Here is a 16,447-nt window from a genome sequence, read left to right on the forward strand (position 1 = left end):
ACACCTCAGCTCCTTGCTCAGTACGTTGCCATAGGGTTATTGCTTAGGGCGCCTCTCCATAGGGCTGCTTGAGTGTCTTCATGATGTGGCAGCTGGAAAGTAATCCCAGAGAGTGAGGAGAAAAACATGATGTCTTTTATGTCTTAATCTTGGACATCACACATTCTCTTTTCTGTCACTTTCTATTTGTTAAGTGTGAATCACTAAATGTGGCCTACATTTAGGGAGAGGGGAATTATGCTTCTCTTTTTGAATATAAGAGCATCAAAAAAATCTGTGGATGTGTTTTTAAATAATCACAATAGGATCCTAAGTCTTTCCAAGTTGTGAATCGGATCATGTGTATGTACACACATGTAGAGAACTTTTTAAAGATCATTTGCATTTTTATGAGAGGTAGTTGGAAATCTAAATGTACTGATGCCCCACACCAGAAAGGATGCCAAGTATACTAAACTAAAAAAGAAAATATGGGCACAGAGGAGAAGAATGAGGAGAGGTTTGGCACTAAGACAGAGGAGAGGGAGGAGTCTCTATTAATGAGCATAATAATGAATGCACATGTAATTGCACACATCAGCATATCTGCCTCCACTCTTATACCTTGTCCTGACACCTGGATTTAGATGACAGTTAGTGGCCACTGCATATTCATCATCACCTTCCAATTCACCCACACACCAGAAGGAAGTGACACAATACAAGATAAATTCTTTTTTCCATGACTACCAGCTGCTGACTGCATGTCCTCATGATACGCTTTGTCCTTGAACCAGTACCTCAGAGAATGATTGCAAATGTCAGCATAGCACCTACCACCTACCATTGTGAGCTGCAAGTCTGCCAACAACTATTATAAATACAGGAGGCCACCTACCTGTAAAATATTTAAAATACACATAGTTAGCTGGGTGAATTTTAAGTTTAAAGTTGCCCTGTGAAAACCTAAACAAACACAAAAGTAACTTACAGAGTTACCTGAACACATTACTGCTTTTAAATGCTTTGTTTTTATAAAGTGTCTCCAGGAGACTAGACAACTAGTGTCACCACTAGTTTAAAATACGATTTTGTGAGTCTAATAAAATACAGACAGAATAATAACCGACCTTGGCAAATATGCACGTTTTTTGTTAGTTGTGAATATCTCCCCAGGATTCCCTGACAGAATTTGAGGGATGAAATGTTTTCATGGTTTCCATTATACTGTTAAAACCTTGGTTTTTTTTTTATTATTTGTTTTTATTTGAGTATAGTTGACATACAATGTTACATTAGTTTTGGGTGTACAACATAGGGATTTAACTTCTCTATAAAACTTTGTTATTTGCTATAGGGGTCCAAACTACTGCTGAGTTTTGTCTCATAATTAGAGATGTGTAAAGGAGAACAAAAAACAGAGTCTCCACTCACACTATATTGAATATTTCCTGTAATGGGAAGTTCATGAAATTAAGAGTGTCACCCTTTATCAACTATTAAAATGAGAAATCATATTCAGCACATTTTTGGAGAGATGAGGATATATGGTCAAATTTCAAGACTACCATAAAATATTTCATAATCTGCCTCTGTCAACCTAAGGGAAAGTATATAAATCTAAGTGAGATTAATTTTATTTTGGTTTCTTCCTTGCTCCATGGTTGTTCATGAATAATACATGCACAAATGATCCTTGCATCTTCTGTAGTTCTGTGCATTTGCTTGGGTTCTGGAGTTAATTACAGCTTATTACCCATAATCAGTATGTAGAGGACCATGGTATAATGACCTACAGGTTGGAATTTGTGTCTATAATAATTTTTACAGGATAATTGGGAACTGTGAATCCAACCCAATACCCAGAGTATATTCTCAGAGCTGGAGAATAGACAAGGTTGTAATCTAATTAATTTTTATTTGGGGGGATGCAAATGCTTTGGCTGGTTTTACTCTGTAGTGGTGAAGTTGTGTGACTTTGAAAAGATAATTAACTTTGCTATACCTCAAGTCTTCATCTATAAATTACTTACCTCATAAGGTTGATGTGAACATTAAATTCAATAAGATCTCTAAATTGTTTATCTTGGTCCCTGGTGTATAGTAAGCATTCAGTAAATAGTGCAAGATATAATTATTGTTTATTATTTTATTCAAAGATATTAGGGATTAAGGTTACAGAGAGGAATAACTAAACAATGACATTTAATAATATGGTAAATACAGCTTTGAGGGATCTTGGGTGTACTTTTTTTTTTTACTTTTACCCTTAAAACACTTCTAAGATTGATGGAACTTTAATATATTTGCATATATTCTAAATGCAGTGCAACTGAAATGTTGGCTCATGGACTGGGACTGTCCACAAAAACAAATAACTAATGTTTTATTTTTTTAAGTTTGTTACTGATTCACAATGAATAACTAGAAATTTAGAACAATTTTTAGAAATATATGTAGCAACCTGACTTTGCCATGTCATTCAAGCATGTGATCTGTAGATTTGTCTTGTGTACAGGGTATTATATAAAAGTTTCAGTCTGTGACAGATTGGAAAGTAAATAAAAACTGACCCTTTATCACAGAAATTTAAGAAATACTGCTCCAGAGCAAATCCATGGTATTTCCAAGGCCTTCCTCAGTGTGAACCTGAAACCTGTTCAAGGCTCTGTAAAGGGTTCAGAATGCACATATGGATGTATGAAGAACCAAAATGTACATATGGATGTATGAAGAACCAAAATAGAATCTCTAATTTTATTTAATTTCATTTTTCAAAATTGTGAAGAATGTAGCACAAGGAGCTACTATTGTAAGAATCTAATATCTCAAAGGCTATTACAGAAATCAGTAATTCAATAAGCAAGCAAGAAATAAGTGATTACGGTGTTCAGACTTTCATCAAAGTACAGGCAAGAATGCGCCTAAAAATCACAAGTACCAGGATATGAATGGAGCTGGATGCCAATATAAAAGCCTTCTATGTCAGAGACTACTTGTTCCCTATCATTTCCAAGATCTAATATTAAAGAGTCTAGCATCCTGAATCCACAAATGAGAGAGAAGTAGAAACACCTGGTTAAAATGGGGAAGTGCATTGCCAAGGATCTAGGAAATTCCCCAAAATTTGCTGTCTAGGTTTGATGAATGCTAAAGTGCTAGAAGTCTGAGTAAACCATTTGCTACCACTCTGCTGCTAAAGCTATGGGTATTTTCAGCAAAAATGTGCACTTCACGTTAGCAAGTAAAAAATCAATTTTCTCTAGTATCTCCAAAGCATGCAATTTCTCAGTTCTTATAGCTCTTTTTAGATAGACTTCAATGGTCAGTGCACCTTGTTCTTTCCAAGAACTAAATTAAAACTCATTCTTTCTATGTTCAAAGCTATGATTTGAATGTTTTAGTAAGGAAAGTAGATATGAAAAATTATGAATTAGGCAATATAAATGGATTGAAACCATGAGTCATAGAGTTCTTATTGAGAGGATCCAGATAGAGGTCATTCAATGCCTTTTCTGAAATGAAGTCCTCAGGGAACTAATCTTCAGCCCAGCCTTATTTTAAGAAATCTAATCCCATATTTTTCATTTTTTGAAAGACAAATCTCTGTGGACTTCTCACCAACACCTCAAAGTCATCAACATATTTAAAACTAAACTCACTTTCACGCAAACTTTTTCACCCTTCTGAATATCTCATTTGTAGAGTTGTCATCCCTTTCTTCCAGCCTTCAGGGTTGGCGATCTGAGCATCTGTTTACTTCTTTCACCTTCTCTACCCATGTCTCAGCAGTCACTAAATATGTCCATTCTTCCTCAGATATGTAACCTGCCTATCTTTTTCTTCCCACTCCTGCTACAACAACATCAGTTAATGCTCTAACTTCTCTGGACTCTGGCATCTTTCCTGGAGTACTGTTTTCTTGTCTTCTGCTTACCTCTATATGATAAAAAGGTACATTGGTGTGAATGAATTTGGGGCATGTTGAATGACACTGAGATGATTTTTAGTCTGAGATGAAGTTATGAACAGCTAATGTTAAACGCTGCGGTTTCCTGCAGTTGTGAAATTAATTCTCAGTGCTCAGGTATCAGATGGAAATGGAAACTGAGAAGGTAAGTACGCAGTAGAGCAACGTATTTCCTGATTCTCTGGAGCTTTCACTGTCTCTTGGAGCTCTTGGTGCCTTGAGAGAAGCAGATGTCCAGATGGCACCATTTTTTGGAGGTGGGAAGACTGGGAGCCAGGAAGGAAGAGGTCCTCATAATAAATCATAACCTGAAGAAAATTAGAGCACATCTTGTAAGACTAAACATGTAGATTTTTCAATAGTCTTTGTATTTATTTCTCTTGCATTATACTCTCATCCTCAGTAAAATTAAGTATCAAATTGGCAGAGTTAGTGTGTGCCATTGCTGTGGCTGTAAAGAGCAGCTGTTGGATAACTGGTGCTCTCTGGTGACTGACCCATTAGCAGGTACGATTAACCCATGGAAAAGGAAGCTTTGAAGTCCAATGGGAATTTCTGCTTTCTTCACTGGTCTTAGAAAAATCTATGTTTCCATTTTATTAATTACAGTAAATTTTCTTCACACACACAAAAATTAAAGCTTTTTGATTATCCGGAATAGTGAGTTTCAAACTGTTCTGTGGAGCCTAGAGTTACATCAGTGTGAGATAGGGCCCCTTGAGGAGTGGCTAAGAAGTCAGGACTCTCTCTTCTCTCTCTCTCTCTCTCTCTCCTTCTCCCCCCACCTCCCTCCCTCTGTTCCTTCCTCCCTTTCTTCTTCTCTCATAGTTTATAATTCTGCATAAACTTTCTTTCAAAAGAAGCCTTAAAACTATAAAAAAGAGCAAGAATAACAAAATAAAAGTTTGAAAACCATTAACCAAGAGAGTAGCAACGGAATTCTTTAGTCAGGCATTCATGGCTATAAATAATCTGAGGTAAATATTTCTGGCTTGTATTTTACAAGTTATCTCTTTTAACAGCAGAATTCTATTATTTATACACTCTATAAAACCCTACGTAAACGGTACTATGCATTCTGCCATACACAGTTTTGATTTCCTGCCTCAGGTTTTGTTCACATTACTCTTTTACTTGATATGTTCTTCCTTTTAAACTTAAATCTTATCTGTGTTTCCTTGACCACCTCCGCCCAACGCAATCTCTTTTCTGTTCCTATATGCTTTCTCTTGCCACTTTTCATAGACTCTCTTGCTCTTTGCATTAAAGAGGATGTTATATAAAAACATCTTATAAACTATAAGTCATTATTACAATTATCTTTTTTCCTCTCATTTTAACTTTAGTTACTCAAATCTGGACTTGCAATTGTTACATATATCTGCCCCTCCTTTCATTTCATGTTTTTATCTCGGAGGCAAATAAATATTCCAGTATACATACTGTGGTAATCAAGCTTTGACTTTCAAACCACATGAACTAATGTTTCACTTACCTGAAGTCTGCCATCTGTATCAGAGAGTATAAGCACATCAAATTGTGTTCATAAAGTCTAAAATAAAGTCAAGTGGCATTTTTGACTTTCAGTAATACTTGGAATAAATGCATTATTAAAAATACCATCCAGGCTGATACTCCTGGATGACTTATCAGTGCTACATGGGAGAGATCTTACTCTTATTCAAGGGAACAATCAGTTTTCAGCCCTGACTTTAAGCAGGAGATAGTTTTTCTCATGCAAAGGGGTTTATCATATCCTTCTCATCACACAAGTAAGTAGCGTGGATCCCAATGAAAAAAACATTGTTTTTCCACAGAGACCCTAGAAATAAAATATTGTTTTCTGAGATAATTACATGGTAGCTCATGATGTTACTCATGGAATTAAACAAGCAGAGCCTAGAAGTCATCTGTGTTTAGAAATAAGTGCTCTGAAGCAAGAGGCCAATGTTCCAGCACAGACACATGGGACAGGAGATGAAGAATGTACAAGAGGAGTCCCCATCTTTGGGAGAAAAACACTTTTTCCAAACAGAATACCCCCTAACTAGAATTCCTTATCCAATTATTAAGGGTTGTATCTAATTCTTGGTGAGGGATAACACACACCAAATTTTCTGTGGGTCCTTTATTAGTAGTTATAAATAATTTTAAATAGTAAATGCTGTAATTGTAGGTATATTTATAGTCATAATTACAGTCACAGTTATAATTGCCATATATTTATAATTATGATTAAATTTATGATGATAGTTATATTTATAGTTCTTGTTAAACTTGCAACTCCATGCCAGAAGGATCTGTGACTTTAACCACTGAAGCCCCAGCACAGAGTTCAACACCTAGAACATAGTAAGTTATGTACACGTACATGTTGAATAAAATTAAGTCTACCAAAAACACACTTAGTTATGCTCACTACATAGTTTTGTCAGTCTATAAAGTAAAAAGCCACTCTTGAAGCATTCAGGAAATATTGATTTACAAACAAAAAAATTCCTGACTGCTTTTGTCCTGAGGTTCTGGTGATCCAAATGGGCACAGCCAGATAAACTAGACGTAGAGAAATAATTTGGTTTTGTCAAAGTCTGTAGCTCTTGAGAGGCTACATTTTTGTCCTAAAATTCTGATTTTTTTTATAGAACTTCAATGTGTTAGGAATTGTTTAAAAAAAACAGTTTAAATTAACAAATATAAGAATACTAATGTCAACATAGTTACTATTTATTAATTTGTATGTGTTATGGTTTCTCAATGGATAGCAACTCACAGGCACGTGCACATTTGTGTTTTTGTAATCTACTTGAACATGTTTATACATTTATACGTATCAGTCCTTGCACAGGGGAGAACTCGTGCCCAGCAATATTCCAAAGTCCTAGGTTGGGTAAGAGGGCAATGTGCCTCCTAAGGACAGTTCTACAACAGAATGCCTGGGTGCAGGTCCTCAGGTATCATCCTGACATATTTCTAAATTATTTACAAAGTCATTTGGTCTGACATTGGGTACTGTGTTGGAAGGAAATGCTGTGTATCTGAGAATCCAAGAGGGAACAAAATCACAGAAAAGCTACAAACAAAGTTTTGGAAAGGAAAAAGAAAAGTATGATGTAGGAGAAGGAAATGCCCTGAGTCAAAGTTTTCTCGCACCCTGCCATCTTCATCAACACCAATGTGAGGATTTAACTTTCTCTTGCCCACTCCCCACATTTCAAACTTCCCATCACTCCCTATCTCAAGCATATGTTCTCCTAGTATCCAGTATCCCTTCATTTTATAAATGAGTGTCTTATTTAATTGATTTTTCAGGAATGAATCTCATTTCTACAAACTTGGTGGTGACACAGAAATGTTGCATTACTGTATTTTACTCAAATCAAGTAAATCTGACACTAGCACTTCATCCCATTAGAGCAATGGGTTGTCTACCCTCAGTAACTTGTAAAGTGGTACTTCATCCTTCAGGAAGTGTATGTATATATATATATATATATATATATATATATATATATATATCCCTAACCTACCACAATTGCTACACATACCTTCCTTTTCTAAGATGGCATCATTGAAGAGACCTTCCTTGTTTAAAAAGTAGTGCCACCTCCATAATAAATTTGAAGACAAAATTATGATCCTGTCCCCAGGGTGTTATCAACAGATTTCCTTGCATTTTCAAGGTTGTGCCTCCTCACCAGAGTCCTGGGCTTGGCATATAGACCTCTTTGCTCACAGAATTTGAAGACCTCAGTTCCCACCTGGTCTCTGAAATATCCAGCTATTACATTTCTATTTCTGTCTAGTTCCTTCCCTCCATAAGCATGATGCCTGAGCCTTGTCAGACCCACCCAATTCTACAGGAAGGATGACAAAAGTGTCCGTCTATCTTCTTGACAGGAAGGGAAGAGAACTGTAAGAGAAAAAAAAATACATACACACTAATATTTCAGTAAATTATCTTCCCCCATTGCAATTTTTCATGTAGATAGGAAGAATTTTTATTCCTCACCTTTCCTGGCAAAGAAGCAGAAAGGAGTCCCAGAAAATGCAGCATCCTTTTACCTGAACTTATTCATGAGGAGAAAAATGCAGTTTGCTGGGGCTTTAGCTCCACCACAAAAGCTTTTAGCCAAGAGAAAAAGAGGACAATTCAATAAACCAAGGATTTGGCATTCAGTACATTATAGTTCTTCACTGAATCTAGTTAGGAACACTAGTTAGGATACTAGTTTGGATTGAGAAAGGAGAGAGAACAGATGCAGAAGCCCTTTATTCTTCAGGCATGTCCCTTTATTTCTATATTAATAATACTTCTTCACATAAAATCAATATTTTAAATTTTTATGTATATTCTTCCCTAATTTTGTTTTTGTTGTTGTTGATGATAGTGTCAGAGTAAAAGTAAAAAAACAAAACAAAACAAAAAGGACTACTTTCTTATCTTTAGAAAGTGTCTAATATGTATGGTGGTATAAATTCTATTTTACTGGAACAGCTAATAATAACACTTGTTAATTTATGATTGGAATGCAATCAACCTGGCATTTTAACTTGGGGTATAGCTATAAGTGTCTCTATGCATTTGTGAATATTGACTATTTTCAGTTAACCAAATTATATTTAATTTCATCCTGGGATAGAGCTGTGGTTTGGCAACTTCTCCAGTGACAATGACAAACTGGAGGAACACAGCCAGCTACAAAATTGCCACTTACTAAACCCCTCGTCAATTCACTTCTGTGTTCTTTGAAAAGAGTGATTTCATAGCCTTTTCTCTACAGTCCTAATGCCCTTTGTAAGATAAATACCCTCCTAAATGGTCACATCTGCTTTCTTTTGGCCCCAAAAATGCTTAGTCAATGAAATAAGCCACCATAGCTACTTTCCTCTCTTGACATTAAATCAAATTTTGTGGCAAAGGAACATTGAAGACCAAATTGTGTGTGCTATTCATATAACTTGGATTACTTCAAAAGTCATTTTATTTTCCCAAGGTCTTTAAGAGCAGTTACTTTCTCATTCATTTATTCATTCATTTATTTTTTATTTATCCAACAAATATTTATTAGATGCTTCCTATATGCCAGGCACTGTGTTAAGTGTTGTAAATACAAAGATTAATATGTCACAGTTCCTGCTCTCAAAGAGTTCACAGTGTGTTATGAGAGACCACTATAACCAAAGAATGATAAGTACAGTGGAATTAGAGGGGTGAGGGTAGAAAGTGGCAGCAGGAAGTGGAAAAAAACTGTGATTAACTCTGCTAGGGCCTGAGGATATCAGGGAATGTTTTAGAGATGAGGACCCTCTAAAGCATGGTCACACAGATGAGTTTTTAAGATTAGAAATGGGGGGAAATGTTGGGATTAACATGTGTATTACAATTGGAGAGTTGTACATAATTCTGATGGAACTGGAAGGAAAAAAAGTATAACTTGAAAGTGCTGATGAATAAATGAGAGATGTTCTTATGTGTAAAGGTAAGGAGTTCTGATACTGTTCTAGAGGAGATGGAAAACAATTGGTGGGCTTAACTGGAGGGGGAGGTGTAATGTATATAATTTTTTTTATTTTTTTTATTGTTTTAAACTTTGTTAATTTTGAGAGAGTATGCACAAGCAAGGGAGGGGCACCAATAAAGGGAGAGAGAGAGAATCCCAAGCGCTGACAACAGAGCCCAAAGTGGGCTCAACCTCACAAACCCACGAGATCCTGACCTGAGCTGAGATCAAGAGTCGGACGGTTAACTGACTGAGCCATCCAGGCACCCCAAATTTGTACTTTTAAAAGATTATTTTCATGAAAGTTATGACCAATTCTGGACTCAGAACAGAGACCAAAATCTTAGATCTTGGGGGTCTTTCTCGTGCTTACTTTTTATTACATTTCTATGAAATTCAACATTTTTTTTATCATTGTAACAGTTTTCATTTAATGTCATATAGAAGATTACTTTATTCCTGCATCTTCTTAATTGTTTCTTCCTTATATTTGCCCTTTTCCTTTCCTACTTGGCGAGATTTGGCTTTGCATTCAGGGATCTTTTTGCGGTCTTTGCCCAGTTTTAGTCTAGTGATAATCACCTTGCTGGTGTGGATGCCCACGTGTACAGTTGTGCCATTGGCCTTCTCTCGCTGTATTCATTCAATGTAGATGACGTATTTCCTCCTGTAAACCTGGACTACTTTGCCAATTTGCTGATCTTTGTAGTGTCCTCACACAACCTGTACTTCATCGTCCTTCTGGATGGGCATGGATCGAATGTTGTACTTCTGTCGTAGCTCTTTGGAAAGAGGGTAAGACATAATCTTCCTGCGAATGTGGGAAGGTGCACTGAAATGCCTTTTACGGTTCTTGCTCCAGTCAGAGGTCACAAACAGATTGAACTTCATGTTGGCCGCTACAGCTCCAGCAATGGCTGCAAAAGGGAAGTGAAATTCATCATTATTAATACAAGTCTTTTACTGTAGATTCTGTAAACCACTCTTTTTTAGATCTCACACTATATCTGAGCATCTCACTGTTTCTCACTTTCATTCAATGGTTCTTCCAATAATAAAGATAAGAAACAAGACTTTAATGAAAGTAATAAAAATAGGAATATTGAATAACAGGACAAATAACAAGAGGTAATTGGTTCTCTTTGTGAGATTCTAGTCAATGATTGAAGTTAATTGCATTATGTGCAAGACTAATTGCAAGTTTTAAAATAAAATTTGCAAGAATATTGACCTTTGCCTGTTTTAAGTATTTCAACTTTCACAATTGCATTTTAGATTATAAAACATTAAACAGGGGCCATTTAGTTGTAGGTGGTCAAACTTATATTTTTACAGTGGTATCCATTTCTTTTGCATTGCAAAACAAGGTTATGATCCAGAGAAGAAATTATAAGTTCTACATTTCATTGGTATTTCATCTATTGCACGTGGCCTTCAAGAACACATTTATGTATAACCAAAGATATTTGGCTTCTGTAATTATAGCAAAAATATATTACCTTCAACAGTCTCTAAATATCAATGCCTATAGATGTTCATGCCTAGCTAATACAGATTCATCTGAATAATGGGCATTTAACCTATAATAGCTTACCCAAAACTGTATTATGGATTTGATAAGAACAGAAATGAACAAAATTATTTTTTAATAGTTAAACATTAATTAGGCCACAACTTTAATTTTAATAAATGCATGCGAGAAGATAAAAAAGATGCTTATAATATTTGCTTAACATCCTTCCACCTTCTACTTTAAAGTGAAGGTATCAAGAATAAGATGATTACTTTTATAATAAAATATGCCCATTGTATGGATTTTTGTGCCATTTTATCAAATGGCACTCTTTATCCTCATTGTTCACCAACTACCTCATTAAAGTTTTAAAAACATTAGAATTGGAAAAAAGAGAAGATTTGACCATGTAAAATTGTGAAAATTTAACAATAACAAAATATTAAAGTAACGAATGGCTTATGGATTCAAATCACCACTGATAAAAATATTTACAATAAAAGATTCAATCAAATCTATTTAGAAAACACCCAAATGAAAATGTGCAGTCATAAAACAAATCCAAAACAGCCTTTTTACATGGCCAACAAATATTTGAACAAAAATGTTTGATGGTATTAGTTACAACAGTATCAAACTAACATTGTCTATCAGATTTGTAAAGCTGTAGAAGAATGATATGATGTGTTCTTAGTGCCTGAACACCAAACAGGTTGGATTAGAAATTGAAATAACCTTACTAGACAGAATTTTAACAGTGAATATTAAAGACTAAAGAATTCCCAAATCTCTTACTCATCAATTTTATGTTTGAGGAATCATCCTAAAGGCTGTTTTGTTTTTATTTTTTTTTAATGTTTATTTATTTTTGAGAGAGCACAAGCGGAAAAGGGCAGAGAAAGAGAGGGAGACACAGACTCTGAAACAGGCTCCAGGCTCTGAGCTGTCAGCACAGAGCCGGATGCAGGGCTAGAACCCACGAACCACAAGATCATGACCTGAGCCAAAGTCAAATGCTTAACCAACTGAGCCACCCAGGCTCCCAAGGCAGGTGTTTTAAACTGCGCAAAATACGTTAAAATTAATGTTTCTCACATTAATTAATTAATGTTGCTTATAAACAAGAAAAAATGCCACCTAAATTTTGAACAGATTAAAACATTGTGTCATGTAATCAGTACATAATACTGCAAGTGTACATATACCAGTTTTTACAGTAGTTTAGTGTGTCTGATTAGTAAATAAAACTGGTACTAAGTTATAGGGATAGCAAAATCTCATTTAGAATTTATTAAAATGTACGTTAAATTGTATCTATAGATAAGAATTTACTAGATATTATCTAAAATATTAAAAATGACTTTATCCGTATTACAGACATATTGATACTTTTTCTTTGTTTCCTTTTATTGGTTGTATTTTACTGTTTTCCATAATGATTATGGAGTACTGGCAAACTTTTAGAGCACCAAACATTAATACCAAGGAGTTAGAAAGAAAGAAGAAAGAAATAAAAGGAACACATATTAAGGAAAAAAATAAGAAAAATAATATACCAAAATAATGCAAACGTGCCTAAGGACATTTTGGGGAATATCAATGGAAAATAGATAGAAAGGATCATAGGAATCATGCTAAAGACCACAAGACTTGACAGAAAAATCACCAATACAGCTCAGAGGTAAAATACAGCAGTGATTATGAGAATGAACCATTTTGGAAAAAAGCCATAAAATAGTTTATGGTTAGGAAGGTTCTTATTTACTAATGGGGGGAAGAAAAAGATGAGACATCAAATTCTAGAAATGAGATTTTCCAAATAATGAGAGCTTTGCAAAATGAGTTTTACAATGAAAAAGGATCAGACTGCCCACATAAGCTTTGGGGAAAAGGCACCATGCTTGAGGATGGAATGGGCTGCTGCTTGTAAGGGTGCTGTAATATCATTACTTGCCTTCGAGACAAGGCAATATGCTATATGAAAGGGGTGCTACATGAAATAGGAATTAAATCAATTCCTAATTTTTCCAGACTAAGGAGAAATAACTAAAAATTAAATATTTTGTTATAAATAAGACATTTCTAAGAATTAACACTTATATAAAATAGAATGAGCTGCCTTTGGAGATGGTCGTTTTCCTCTTGATGTGCTTGTTCCAGCAAAGGTAAAATGAATATTGTTGGCATTGCTGCAGATTTCTTTTTTAGATCAGAGTACGAATGGAGTAATTTCCACCTTTCTTCAGATTTAGAGATAGTTTAATTCGACAAAACATGTATAGAAAATTTTCCGATTCCAGCTTAAACTAGATTTGCTTTCATATTTCAATTCCAAAAGGCATAAAAGTCCATCCCGTTAAAGCACATGGAATAAAAAACCCCCTATTATCTTCTTAGGAAGAGCTGAGCAGTGTTATCACATGGAAAATAGAGAATATATATATATATATATATATATATATATATATATATATATATATATATATATGTATGTATATACACAAATGTAAGCCACAATGTAATGCTAAATTTTCTAATAGCTACATTGAAAAAAGTAAAAACAAACAGTTGAAATTAATTTTACAAATATATTTGATTTATATTATTCAAACTAACTATGATTATTTCCATAAATAACCAATACGTTAAAAACTACCCTCAGGGTGCCTGGGTGGCTCAGTCAGTTAGGCATCTGACTTTGGCTCAGGTCATGATCTCACAGTTCATGAGTTCAGGCCCCACATTGAGCTCTCTGCTGTCAGCACAGAGCTGCTCAACACAGATCCTGTTTCCTCTCTCTTTGCCCCTCCCCTGCTCATGCTATCTCTGTCTCTCTCTCAAAAATAAACATTTAAAATTAAAATACCATCAAGCTGTGTTACATTAATTGTTGTACTGAATCATAAAAATGTGATGTATTTTACACTTAGCACTTCAATTTAAACACAAAGTTTTTATTGAAATACTTGATCAACATGTAGTTTGTTTTTTGAGGTAAGAGTGCTTAATATAAGATCTCCCCTATTTATAGTTTTAAACACAGTGTTGTTAACTATAGGCATAATGTTGTACAGCAGTTCTCTGAACTTGTTCATCTTACATAACTGAAACTTTCCACCCATTGAACAGAAATTTCCCATTTCTTCCTCTGCTCAGCCCCTGGCAATCACCATTGTACTCTCTTTTTCTATGAGTTTGACTATTTTTAGATCAGAAGAAAAAATTAGTGACCTCATAGATCCTTTGACATTATCTAGTCAGGGGAGCAAAAAGAAAAAAGAATGAAAAGTAGTACAGATAGCTTCCTAAAAAGGATCTACACTTAGATTTCATAAATTTACAATTGGAGCAGATTGACATAACCAAGTTGTTCCCAGCTTAAAGTTTCCCAATTACTGAATTGAATATCAGTTTTTGAATTTATTTTTAAAATAATTGAAAGTAAGGGGTACCTGATGTCTCAGTCGATTGAGCCTCCAACTCTTGATTTTGGTTCTCATCCTAATCTCATGGTCCTGAGATTGAACATTGAATACCACATTGGGTTTGGTGCTGAGTGTGGAGCCTGCTTGGGATATTCTCTCTCTCTCTCTCTCTCTCTCTCTCTCTCTCTCTCTCTGCCCCTTCCCCACTTGCACCCCCTCTCTCAAACATTTTTTTTAAATAATAAAGTAAAATAATTCAAAGTAATTAAAATTAAAACTCAAACCTTCCATTTGCATATGTCCAAACTCATTAATTATTGTACACAGTAAGTATGTGTAATTCTTTGTATATCAATCAAACTTCAATAGAACTTTTTTTTTTAATGTTAAGACTTGCAGTTGCAGTAGCCACATTTCAAGTGCCCAGTTGCCACATGTGGCTGAGTAGCTACTTTCTTAGACAGAACAGGACTGGAAGAACCCAGTATCTTCACTGCTGAGTAAAGCCATAGGGAATTTCCCTTGGTGGGATTTTGTTGAAAACAACTAGAAAGGATAATTTTATTTTATTTTTTTTAATGTTTATTTATTTTTGAGAGAGACAGAGACAGAATGTGAGTGGGTTAGGGGCAGAGAGAGAGGGAGACACAGAAGCAGAAGCAGACTCCAGGCTCTGAGCTGTCAGCACAGAGCCTGACGCGGGGCTCGAACTCATGAGCCGCAAGATCATGACCTGAGCCGAAGTGGGACCCACAACCGACTGAGCCTCCCAGGTGCACCTGGAGAGGATAATTTTAGAGTGGAACTACAATGACAGCCAGGAGACATTATTACAGGAACACTGAACTCCTTCCCACTCCTCTAATACTGTCATTTTAGCTTTTTCCTTTTATCTCAAGAATTATTTATATCCCTTACTTTTGTGAAGATAATTAACCTGACCATATTTTCTATATTAGATCTATGAAATCTCTGACTTTGCCCTATCTTTTACCTAAGAGCAAATATAAAAATATGTATTATTTATCTTGTACTATGTGACTTTTATTTCATTTTATACATATAAGAAAACCATGAAGTGGGATATAAAGAAATGGCAGCACAGCAAGGTTATGCAGCTAGAAAGCACCAGAACTAGAAATCAAACCTAGGTGTCTCCCACACTTAACCATGCTTAACTAGGCTCTTGATCAATACTATGTCATGATACTGGGTGGTGTAGATCATTGATCAACAATGGCCCACAAGAGAAGATACAGAGTAGATGAGGCCCTGGAGGATAACCACTAAAATTCACTCCACCCGTAACTCTCCGAGTAAAGTGTTCACTGTCCACATAAAGGAATTCAGTTGTTGTGGTTGAGCAGTGGGGGTTAGGAAATTTTTATAAATTGAATGTCTGGGCTTGCACCATAGTTTTCAAGAAATAACTGAGAGTCTGTAACAAAGGAAGTTCTGTCTCCTCTGTATTTCCTTGAGAAGAGGCCACAAGACAAGAATAATGGCAAGCTGACCTCTTTATAATGGAAAGAAAAAACATATATATATGTATATACATACATATATGTATATATATGGTACATAATCACCCTCTGATCTTTCCTCCAACAAATTAGATTTGTCTCCAACAATTTGCATTACAATTATGGCAATATAAAAACTAAAAGGAGCATTTCCTTCTGTGTTCTCGCACTGTAGCTGAAAGGGCTAGCTGGGGATTTTCCTGTGGAATTTAATCTTGGTTACATATTTGTATTCCATACAAACAATTCATATTGTGGGGGTTTTTCTGGAATTGGCCTGAGGAGGGGTACTGTGGGGAAGAATTTGCCAAATACGTAAGCAGGGCCAGGTGAGGTTTGGCTTATATGAATGGAAAGCAATGACAAGACCTGATGTCCACCATGTAGGTTAGAGTCTGCTCTATGCTCACGTGAACTGTTTGAAGGTGAAGTGAATACTACTAGGAAGTGTTCGATAATTACAATAATGTGACTATTTAGTGAATTCATAGGGCAATAACTGAAACAAAAGACTTTAAATTAACTTTTAAAATGTA

At 35.3% G+C, this 16,447-nt stretch overlaps 1 long non-coding RNA gene and 1 pseudogene across 1 annotated transcript in view; one reads left to right on the forward strand and one right to left on the reverse strand.

Moving 5' to 3' along the window:
- LOC123384510 overlaps nt 1-16,447 on the forward strand; it is a 174,165-nt gene that overhangs the window by 15,402 nt on the left and 142,316 nt on the right. The window lies entirely within an intron of this gene.
- Nucleotides 9,901-10,350, reverse strand: LOC101081625 (annotated as a pseudogene).

This window comes from Felis catus, chromosome A3 (assembly GCF_018350175.1).
Source record: "Felis catus isolate Fca126 chromosome A3, F.catus_Fca126_mat1.0, whole genome shotgun sequence".
Lineage (NCBI taxonomy): Eukaryota > Metazoa > Chordata > Mammalia > Carnivora > Felidae > Felis > Felis catus.